The sequence below is a fragment of the Cydia strobilella genome, chromosome 1 (genome assembly GCF_947568885.1).
Source record: "Cydia strobilella chromosome 1, ilCydStro3.1, whole genome shotgun sequence".
Lineage (NCBI taxonomy): Eukaryota > Metazoa > Arthropoda > Insecta > Lepidoptera > Tortricidae > Cydia > Cydia strobilella.
Window position 1 is genome coordinate 13,093,769 of NC_086041.1, and position 9,457 is coordinate 13,103,225.

The following is a 9,457-nucleotide window of genomic DNA, read 5'->3' on the forward strand; positions in this document are numbered from 1 at the left end:
TCTACTATTTTCACTTTTATGCTCGCAAAGTTGGTGTTTAAATCGCGTGTAAGTAGCATAAATTTGCTTTTTATGCTCTAGTGCATAAACTAAAATCATCCATTATGACACTTATTGACTTAGCAATAACGTCCAAAACCTGCCATACAAACTGCCATTGCTGCATCTGGCGGCCGGCGCGCTCTCTTCCCCACGCGGCAGTGGTACTCATTTCTTTAGTCTTGATTAAATACGGTACGGTACGTGGTCTTAAATATTTAATATTTCCGTATATTTTCCCCGCCATTAAAGAGAAAAGCAGAGTTTATTACTCGGGCATAAATGTCCATTCTATCCTCAACCTATATCGGCTCTCGCTTATGCTCGAACTCATAAATTGCCTAGGCTAAAATGGGTTACTTTATGCTCTTGTTGTATAATCTACTCTCTTCTACATCCATCTCTCTAATTCTATTACAGACTACTACAATGTATCTTCGTTTATTCTTTATCTTGTCAAAGTTGTAACGTTCAGAAACTGAAATACAAACTAAATAAAATCAGTCTTATCAGTTTCCGCTTGAAGGATCGTGGTGTCATAGTTTGGAATTGACATTTTAGCTCATTAATCATTTCCCGCATCGGATGTAAGGGTGACCGCCCACTGGAGGTGTGAACGGGTTAGTATTGTGCAATACCTATAACCTATAAACCTACGGTGGTTTAATGTACATACGAGAATAGAGATCTGGCTAAGTGATCAGTAAAGAATCTGAAATCCCTGAGACAGAATAATCTTATAGATTTATAACATTTGAAAGGCTATATTACCGTAACATATTAAAATTCGTAACATTTCTAATATTAATATACAGTGCCATCAGATATATCGGAGGGGCCTAGGTGCGGAAAAATATCTGAACAAGTGAACACACAATCTAACGTTGTGAGCGCCTTGGCCGCTCCTATATATCTGATGGCGACTGAACCGAAATATTGTATACAATTGGTATTGTTACTGGCTACACTTAACGATTACACCCTGTATAGTCAACTCAACAGCAGTCTGATAGGTAAAGAAAGGAAGGAATATCGTACATACCCGCCTATTCTTATCTCGATCGCATGCTCCCAAGTCAATGTCACTGTGCGAGTGCGGAGTGTGCGGACATCGATATAATTATGCGCATGCAATTGAAATAGCAACAAACGGGTCAATGTCCGAAAATCCTCAAGGCAAGCATCCTTCCTTTAGGTATGTATTAAAAAAATAGAAATAAATTACATAACCAGATGTCTTAGGTTCCCAGATTAGCTACAGGCATGCACTAAAGTGATCCATTTATCACTTTGCTTTTTGTCCCTTTCCATTCAATACTTTTTGCGAGTAGATTAAATTTCGTCTCGCTCCACCCTACACCATTAATATGTGCCACCAATTTAAACAGAGCTTCCAATCCATCCTTGGGATCTATACAATGTTAGAAGAGGAGTGTGTAGTAAGAACCAAGGATATCTCAAGCAAAATTGGTGATGACATTTTTAGACCTGTCATTTTATTTTTAACACGTCTGGTTTCGTTGCATTGATTATGATTTTCGCAGGCTTTAAAATTATGCTGTTATGACAGAAATTGATATCTGATGATCTGTTTTTTTAATTGAAAGAAAATATCCTTTGCGTTGTTATTATTAGGAATTTCGGCATAATAGTACTTCTCCTTTGATTAGTGAATTTCCTTCTTAATCACGTAGACTGATGAGGCTGTTATGTTTACTTACTGAGCTCACAACAACGATGAGGCGTCACCAACCATAAGTTATTCATCAAATTACTCTTTAATCAGTGGTTTCAGTAATCAACACCCAATGCCCAACAATGGGCACGTGCCCACAAACACAATGTAAGACAGATTACACAGAAATCATCCCACTACATTATTCGATGCCGGACCAATCACTTTTCTTTCAAACGTTTAAATCACTAAGAAATTTGTATTTGCTGCCTTAAGGTTTTTATTTTTACACAGTTAGAATTCACTTTGGATTAACACCACTGAATTGGAAATGTGGGAATGGATTTCAAATGCAAACGGTTGGAATAATCACCCCTTTCATGACCATTTTATCTTTGTCTTCCATAGTTTATGGTATTCATGCGCTGGGGGGTCAAAGTAAAGTGGTTATTATTTTTTAAATAGCGTTTTTGACACGCGTATGACACGTGTCTTGGTAGAATAGCAAAGCGTTGGTTTGGAAATGACCTTAAATACCGTCATTAAGGAGTTTGATTATGTTTTTTATTTATTTACGTACCTACGTGCTGGTTTTTATTTGAATTGTATGTGAGGAAATTATTTGTTTATAGATATGTAATAGCATCCTAAACATAATTGGGAGCTTGTATTTATATGAACATAACTGTATAATAAATAATAATACCTACATGGGTATATTAACGTGTATGTAAAACATAACTTAAACACTTCAATGTTATTACACAAGAACACAAGTGACATCACTAAGTTTACCAAACAATATATAATTTTATAGAGTAAGGGCCCGTTTCTCAAAAGCTTGTAGCTTGTAATACAAGTAAAATAAATAAATATTACAAGGACATTCTTACACAAATTGACGAAGTCCCACGGTAAGCTCAAGAACTAGAAGGCTTGTGTTGTGGGTACTCAGACAACGATATATGTAATATCCAGATACTTAAATGCATAGAAAACATCCATGACTCAGGAACAAATATCTGTGCGCATCACACAAATAAATGCCCTTACCGGGATTCGAACCCAGAACCATCGGCTTCATAGGCAGGGTCACTACCCACTAGGCCAGACCGGTCGTCATCGACAAGTGGAAGTCCCTTTCTAACAAAAGCTGTCAAAAAGTTACATCCGCTTGTATTACAAGTTACAAGCTTTTGAGAAACGGGCCCCAGGTATGTACTTGGTAAAATGAGTTCATAACTTTAGCTAACAACTACCCCACGTTATTAAAAACTTAAGCTTGCACCATTACACCCTTACTTCCAACTGATTAAATTAAGCCAATGATCTTTAAAATTTTAATATCTGTCTAAAAAGAGCATTCTTCGACCCCACATATTATGTAGTATGAAATTGTGAATATGATCCCAGTTTCACAATACCCGGAGCCAGGAATACAGAATGGCGACACCCCGCAGAGATCGAGGGAGTAAGGGCCGCTCGTATCCACTCTCCGAAAGACATTTTTAGATAGGTATTTCCATTTTCTATATTGAAATATATTTTTAATTTTAGTATGGACCTCGTATTTTCGTCGGCCAGAATTTAATATTTGTTTACTTTACATAGTCGAATGGTGAATAATACATTTTTGGATTATCCTTAAAGAAAAAGAAATTGTTGTGGGAAATAGAACAATGGAATTTTTCAGCGCGGTTCGCATGTTTGTTGTTGCTTAAAATTTGGTTTTACAGAATAGCAAAATGACATTGTTAGAAAAATATGCTTCTAAAATGACTGTGAACTTATAATATCTTATCAATGACGGTGTGAAATCGGTCTTAGCTAAAAGCGCTCAGTGATGACCAAGGTGCGTTCACACAGTTTTGTAAATCACAAAAGGCTAATTTTACGACACGTGGCGTCATTTTAATACCTTTCTACTTAGTCATCGCGTGTGGGAAGCGTTTAATGAGATTTCAATTTCGTTATTAGGGCATATAAAGGTAAGTTGTGGTGAGAACTCTTCTTTCTGAGTAAAGCAGGGTAAGATAGAATAAGTTGCTAAATATGAAACAGGGACCTATTTTTCTGTCAATGTTGAGTAAGTTTTTTTTTATTTTTATGGTAGGAGTTTAGAGTAATATTAGCTCTATCATATCCATGTGATGACGCCGGGGGAAAAGAATGAGTTGCCTGCGTCTTGAAGGGACGCAGGTCTTTACCTCCGTAGAGGGTGAAACTACTGGACCAATTAAGTTGAAATTTGGTACACATATGTAAGTTTGTGACCCAGATGGACATGTAACGTAAACAAATTAATTTTACCCACGGCGGCCACTTTTGGGGGGTAAATGAGAAAATTAAAAAACAAAGTTTGTCAAACTATATTGTGTTATATATCAAATGAAAGAGCTTATTGTGAGAATCTCGTATATATTTTTTTTTATAATTTTAAGATAAATAGTTTAGAAGTTATCCAAGAAAATAGGCAAAAAATGACCATTCCCCCTTTATCTCCGAAACTACTGGGTCAAAAATTTAAAAAAAAATACTCAAAATAGATCTTTACCTATAGATCACCGGAAAACCTATTAGAAATGTGCAGTCAAGCGTGAGTCGGACTTAATTACTTACTTACTATTTGATCCGACCCTACGGGTTTTTTAAAGACATTTCACAAAAAATACATTGTTTAAATTGTGTAATGTACGGAACCCTTGGAACGCGAGTCCGACTCGCACTTGGCCGGTTTTTTTTAATATTGTCTTCGGTTACCGCGATAGTTACTCATGAAATAAAACTATGAAAACGGATTATATCGCGTATATTGAATTTATAATACATCCCGACGTTTCGAACCCTTTACAGCGTTCGTGGTCAACGGGTGACTGAGGAAAAACTACAAAGTGCAAAAATACCGACATACTAAAAATAATGAACCATCATAGACTATAAACTTTAAGGCTGGTCGTACATGCAAAATCGGTTCATAAGGCTAGTTATACAATACAACTATTTTTTTATTTTTTTTTATTTTTACGTCGGGATGTATTATAAATTCAATAGACGCGATATAATCCGTTTTCAGTTTTATTTTTTTTAGTTAAAAAAATATTTTTCCTTGACTGACGAAGAAGGACGGGTAAATTTATTTTGACCGTATACGTATTTGTCAAACTAAGCAGCACAAACCGTTTGACGGAAGTGATGAAAGAGCCTTAGTATTTTAAGACCTATAAATAAGGCTTCTTGACTCTATTCTAACGTCTGAAGTCTAAACCAGGGACCGGCCCGCTATCCCTTATCGGGGTTTTATAAGGGTATTGCATAAGGCTTAACTCACCATACCCTTTGCCAGACGAAACCCTTTGTTTTGGTTTTAAAAACCCTTATATAAAGCTACCACATTTGAGTAATCGGTAGCCCAAATACCCTTACAAAACCCTTATCATCCGCTCACCAACACCTTGCATATTGCTTATAAGGGTTAGCCTTATAAAGGGCTTCCCTTTTAACATATAAGCGTGCTAATTTAAGTCATCTACCTTGTTCATAAAGCACACATTACTTCGAATCCGAGCGATCGTCGGCGGCGACGGCGGCGTTCTTTGACTAGGCACGTATTTTCTTTCCTTTTCATACACTACCGTAGATATATACTAATCCTGTCTCTTTCACGCAAAGGGAAACCTTTATAAAAAGCGCTTAAAGATAAGGGTAACCCTTATTAAGAGCTAGCCTTATTTTTGGTTAGCTTTTCGGTAAGGGTTAGTCAAAGGTAAGGGTATGAATGGGCTTGCAGTTCAAAAGGGAAAGTCTTTCAATGTGTTAGCCGTGTTTAAGTGTCGCCCATTGAAAGGGTTTTATCGCGGAAAGGGTTGTCCGGTCCCTGGTCTAAACTAAGTATTTATTTCAATATATTCTTGGGAAATTATTTGAATTAGGATTCAATAAATATGTCTCAGTTGCGAGAGTAGCAGTAGAGACCTTAAAATATGTAGGTATATACAGGGTTATTAAACATATTAATAACGGGTCACTCACGTATTTTAAGTCGAAAACGCTCGACATGTTTCACTCCGTACCGAGGAGCGTCATCAGGAGCTTGCGTCGACGGTGACGGACCGGCGCAGACTGTGGGCCGCAGCCCTCCGCGCCCAATGACTCGGCGCGGGCGCCGGTGGCGGCAGGGGGGGCGAGAAACTACCCTCGTTTACGGCATTATTGTCAAATGATGGGTTGCACACAACACTCACTACGTCATTCGCTAATGGTTCGTCCACACTGTCCACCGACGTAGTACCCAAAACAGTTTTCCAGCTCGGAGGCACTGACCAACCACAATCACGGTTAAAATTCGGATGACGACTAATTTCGATAGCCTCCCGTACTTTTCGCTGAATCACAAACTTTTCTTTCGCCAGCACGGTTACCTTATCGAAACGTATATAGTAAGTCGAATCCGAATCCAATACGTGTTCCGTCACCGCAGAACATCGGGCGCGGAGGGCTGCGGCCCGCAGTCTGCGCCGGTCCGTCACCGTCGACGCAGGCTCCTGATGACGCTCCTCGGTACGGAGTGAAACATGTCGAGCGTTTTCGACCTAAAATACGTGAGTGACCCGTTATTAATATGTTTAATATGTCTGTGTCTCACGGAAGTTTTGTTATTAAAATATATACAGGGTGGCTAAAAATGTGCATTCCCATTGCCAGGGAGGTTTTTACTATGGAACCAACCACGAAATCGCGAAATAGTTATTTGTGCAACAAGAGAGGAAAGTTGGTTTTTCTTGCGAGTGTTTATTTTGAGTCCCGAGAAAGCGAAAGATTCTATAATTGAATCACGAGCGAAGCGAGTGATTCTAAGGTAGAATCTTGAGCGTAGCGAGGGACTCAAAAACACGAGATGTAAAATAACTTTGCTCTCGTGTTGCACACATAATTTTTCACCTCAGTAGTGAGAACATATTAAAGGTTAAAATGTATTTCGAATTACACAGAATAAACAGAAAAAAAAAGTATTATAATATGTACGATACGATAAGATACGATACGATACGAGACGAGACGAGACCGGACCGGACCGGACCGTACCGTACCGTACCGTACCATTAAAAAAATGTAATAAAAGTATGAAGTTCATGGCCTTCACTAAATTAAAAAGCTACATTGTTTCACTCCCTGGAGTGAGGAAAGTCGTACTTTCCTCACTCCAGGGAGTGACGAAAGTAGGCTTGTTCGAGCTGCTGAGGTGAAAAAAATATTTACACGCCCATATAAAATAAACCAGCCAAAATGTATGAAACAGTCCAAAAACAATTCGCGATTTTGGGGTTGGTCCCATCGTAATAGTTGCTCAGTATAATCCCAAAACCTCTCTGGCAACGGGAATGCACAAATCTTTTAGCTACCGTGTATAACAACTGCTATTAAGAAGGCACAACGTAATTGTACCTACATAATGAGTGTCTACTCTGTCTACCAATATGTCAAAACAAAATAGATATTACAAACAAATGCTCAAACATTCGATACTTTTTTTTATAATAAAAGCCACCCTTTCCCCGTCTTTATTAATTATGAGTGTATGGATGTATGTAAAACAGTCATAACACGGCACCTGACCGATGCATTTGCATGGATATTGAATGTCCAGTAGCGGCCACAATCAAGGGATGATTTTACACGTCACAGATTATGACCGTCTGTAGAGTGATAGAATGGCAATTCCAAATATGGCAAGGCGACGTGTGGGGCGTTTACATAAATTTCTCGATTCCCATGGACTAGCTTCTAAGCTCATCGAAAAATCGGGGGTAATATTAAAGCTCATGTATACGCGATTAGTCTCGTTAAAGTAAATAATGGTAGGTAAATAATATAACCGGTCAAGTGCGAGTTCGTTTAACTAGCGCACCGAGGGTTCCGTACAAATTTTCTTTTGCCTTATAATATGTAATTATAAACTTTAAAGAGTTTTGATCATAAGTATGCTAACCATAATTATGTACAGCGCCATCTATCGGCAAATGGGCTAAATAATTTGCGCGGCCGGTAGGATGTATGTTTGTTTTTCAGGGATAATTCTTTATCATGTAAACCGATTCCTTCAATTTTTATTTCATTTTAAAGAGGGTGTTTTAATTGTAATCTCATAAAAATTTAAAGTATAATAAACACTCGCAAAGGTGGCAAGATTGCAAATTCAATTCGGAAAAGTTTTTTGACAATAAAAATATGTCTGGGTTAGCGTTGTTTAAGACTATTCCAAATTCCAAATCGATAGCTTAAGTCGTTCTCGAGATATTTAGCAATCTCAGATAGACGGACAGAGTCGCACCATAAGGGTTCCTTTTGTACCTTTTTGGCACGGAACCCAAATACATCATATCATGTAAAAATATTTTGCATGATGTCTATATCCAAAGAAGAAAGTGGAGACTATGTTTGTATAGAAAAGCGATCATCTATTATTATCCTCTTAACCTTTCATGTTCAAACTAATTACCGTAGAAAAGTACCTTATGAAGCACTATTATCTTCATTATTATTTTTTGCATGGCTGGCTCGAAAGTAAAGTTAGAGGGGCACGCGTTTTGAGACTTTCGAAGCGAACAGTCAACATTTTACCTATATACTACAAATTTTACCCTTGGAGCTTTTTGTCTCACGGCGTTGCCTTTTTTTAATTTTCTATAGTTGAATCAGTTGAATGATGTACTTGTCAGAATTTTTATTTGGACAGTTGAACACAATATTAGACAATGATATTTCAAAGTTTTACTCTCAGTTTATCGCAATTTAATCATACATGCCAAATAATAATCGTAGCTAAGAATGTGCGTTTTTGGGTACTTTCTGCGAATTATACTATTCGCTTGTTCTATGGACGTCATGGTTAAGGCTTCCATTTAGAGAGGGCGCGTTTAAGTGATATTAGGAGGCGTACGCGTCATGATTGATTCTGCAGACTGCGTTATGGTACCACTTATCGATGATGGTACAATTAAGTAGTTAATACCTATGTACCTATGCAGTGTTTTTTTTATTATTTTTTTATTTTTGATATATGAAACGGTCCTAAAGCCTATATGAGCTTGGTTGTAGAGGCTGTAAGCGAGTGCAAACAATAATTCTTCGATCATCTGATTTTTTTTTAAGTATCTGTGGCTTAAAAAATGCAAATGTAATACAATTATTATTATTAATTTTATATTTCAGGCTCTTTAAGAGAAATTCATGAAAAATCTCAGGGTTCTAAGTACCTACATTTATCTAAACGGTTATTACTGATTTGTCTATTATGTCTCAAGGAAAGAATTTGTACGGATGGCTTAACTTTTATTTGAAAATTAAATTTTAATTAATATTTGATTTTGCATTTAGCAAACATCGGAACACAGTATATGTATAACCATAATAATAAAGCATAATAAGTGTAAAAATGATCGTATAATGGCACGGTAACGTAACAGTCATGTGCATGTTTTTATGTTCGGCATAATGCATGCCGATGTAATACGAGCGCGCATGTATGTCACAACCCCTTTCGACTTTCAGGAGGGCAATTCTGACATAAGTTTTATCATAGAGAAATAAATAAGCTTTCTCTTAATTACCAGTAAAAACACACAATTGTGATTATTTGTAACATAGATGCGTTTACTGGTAATTATTAAATAAATGTTCCTGTAGGTACCTAAAAATCCTGACTTGAATGAATAATATAATATACAGGTACCTGTGATATAAATA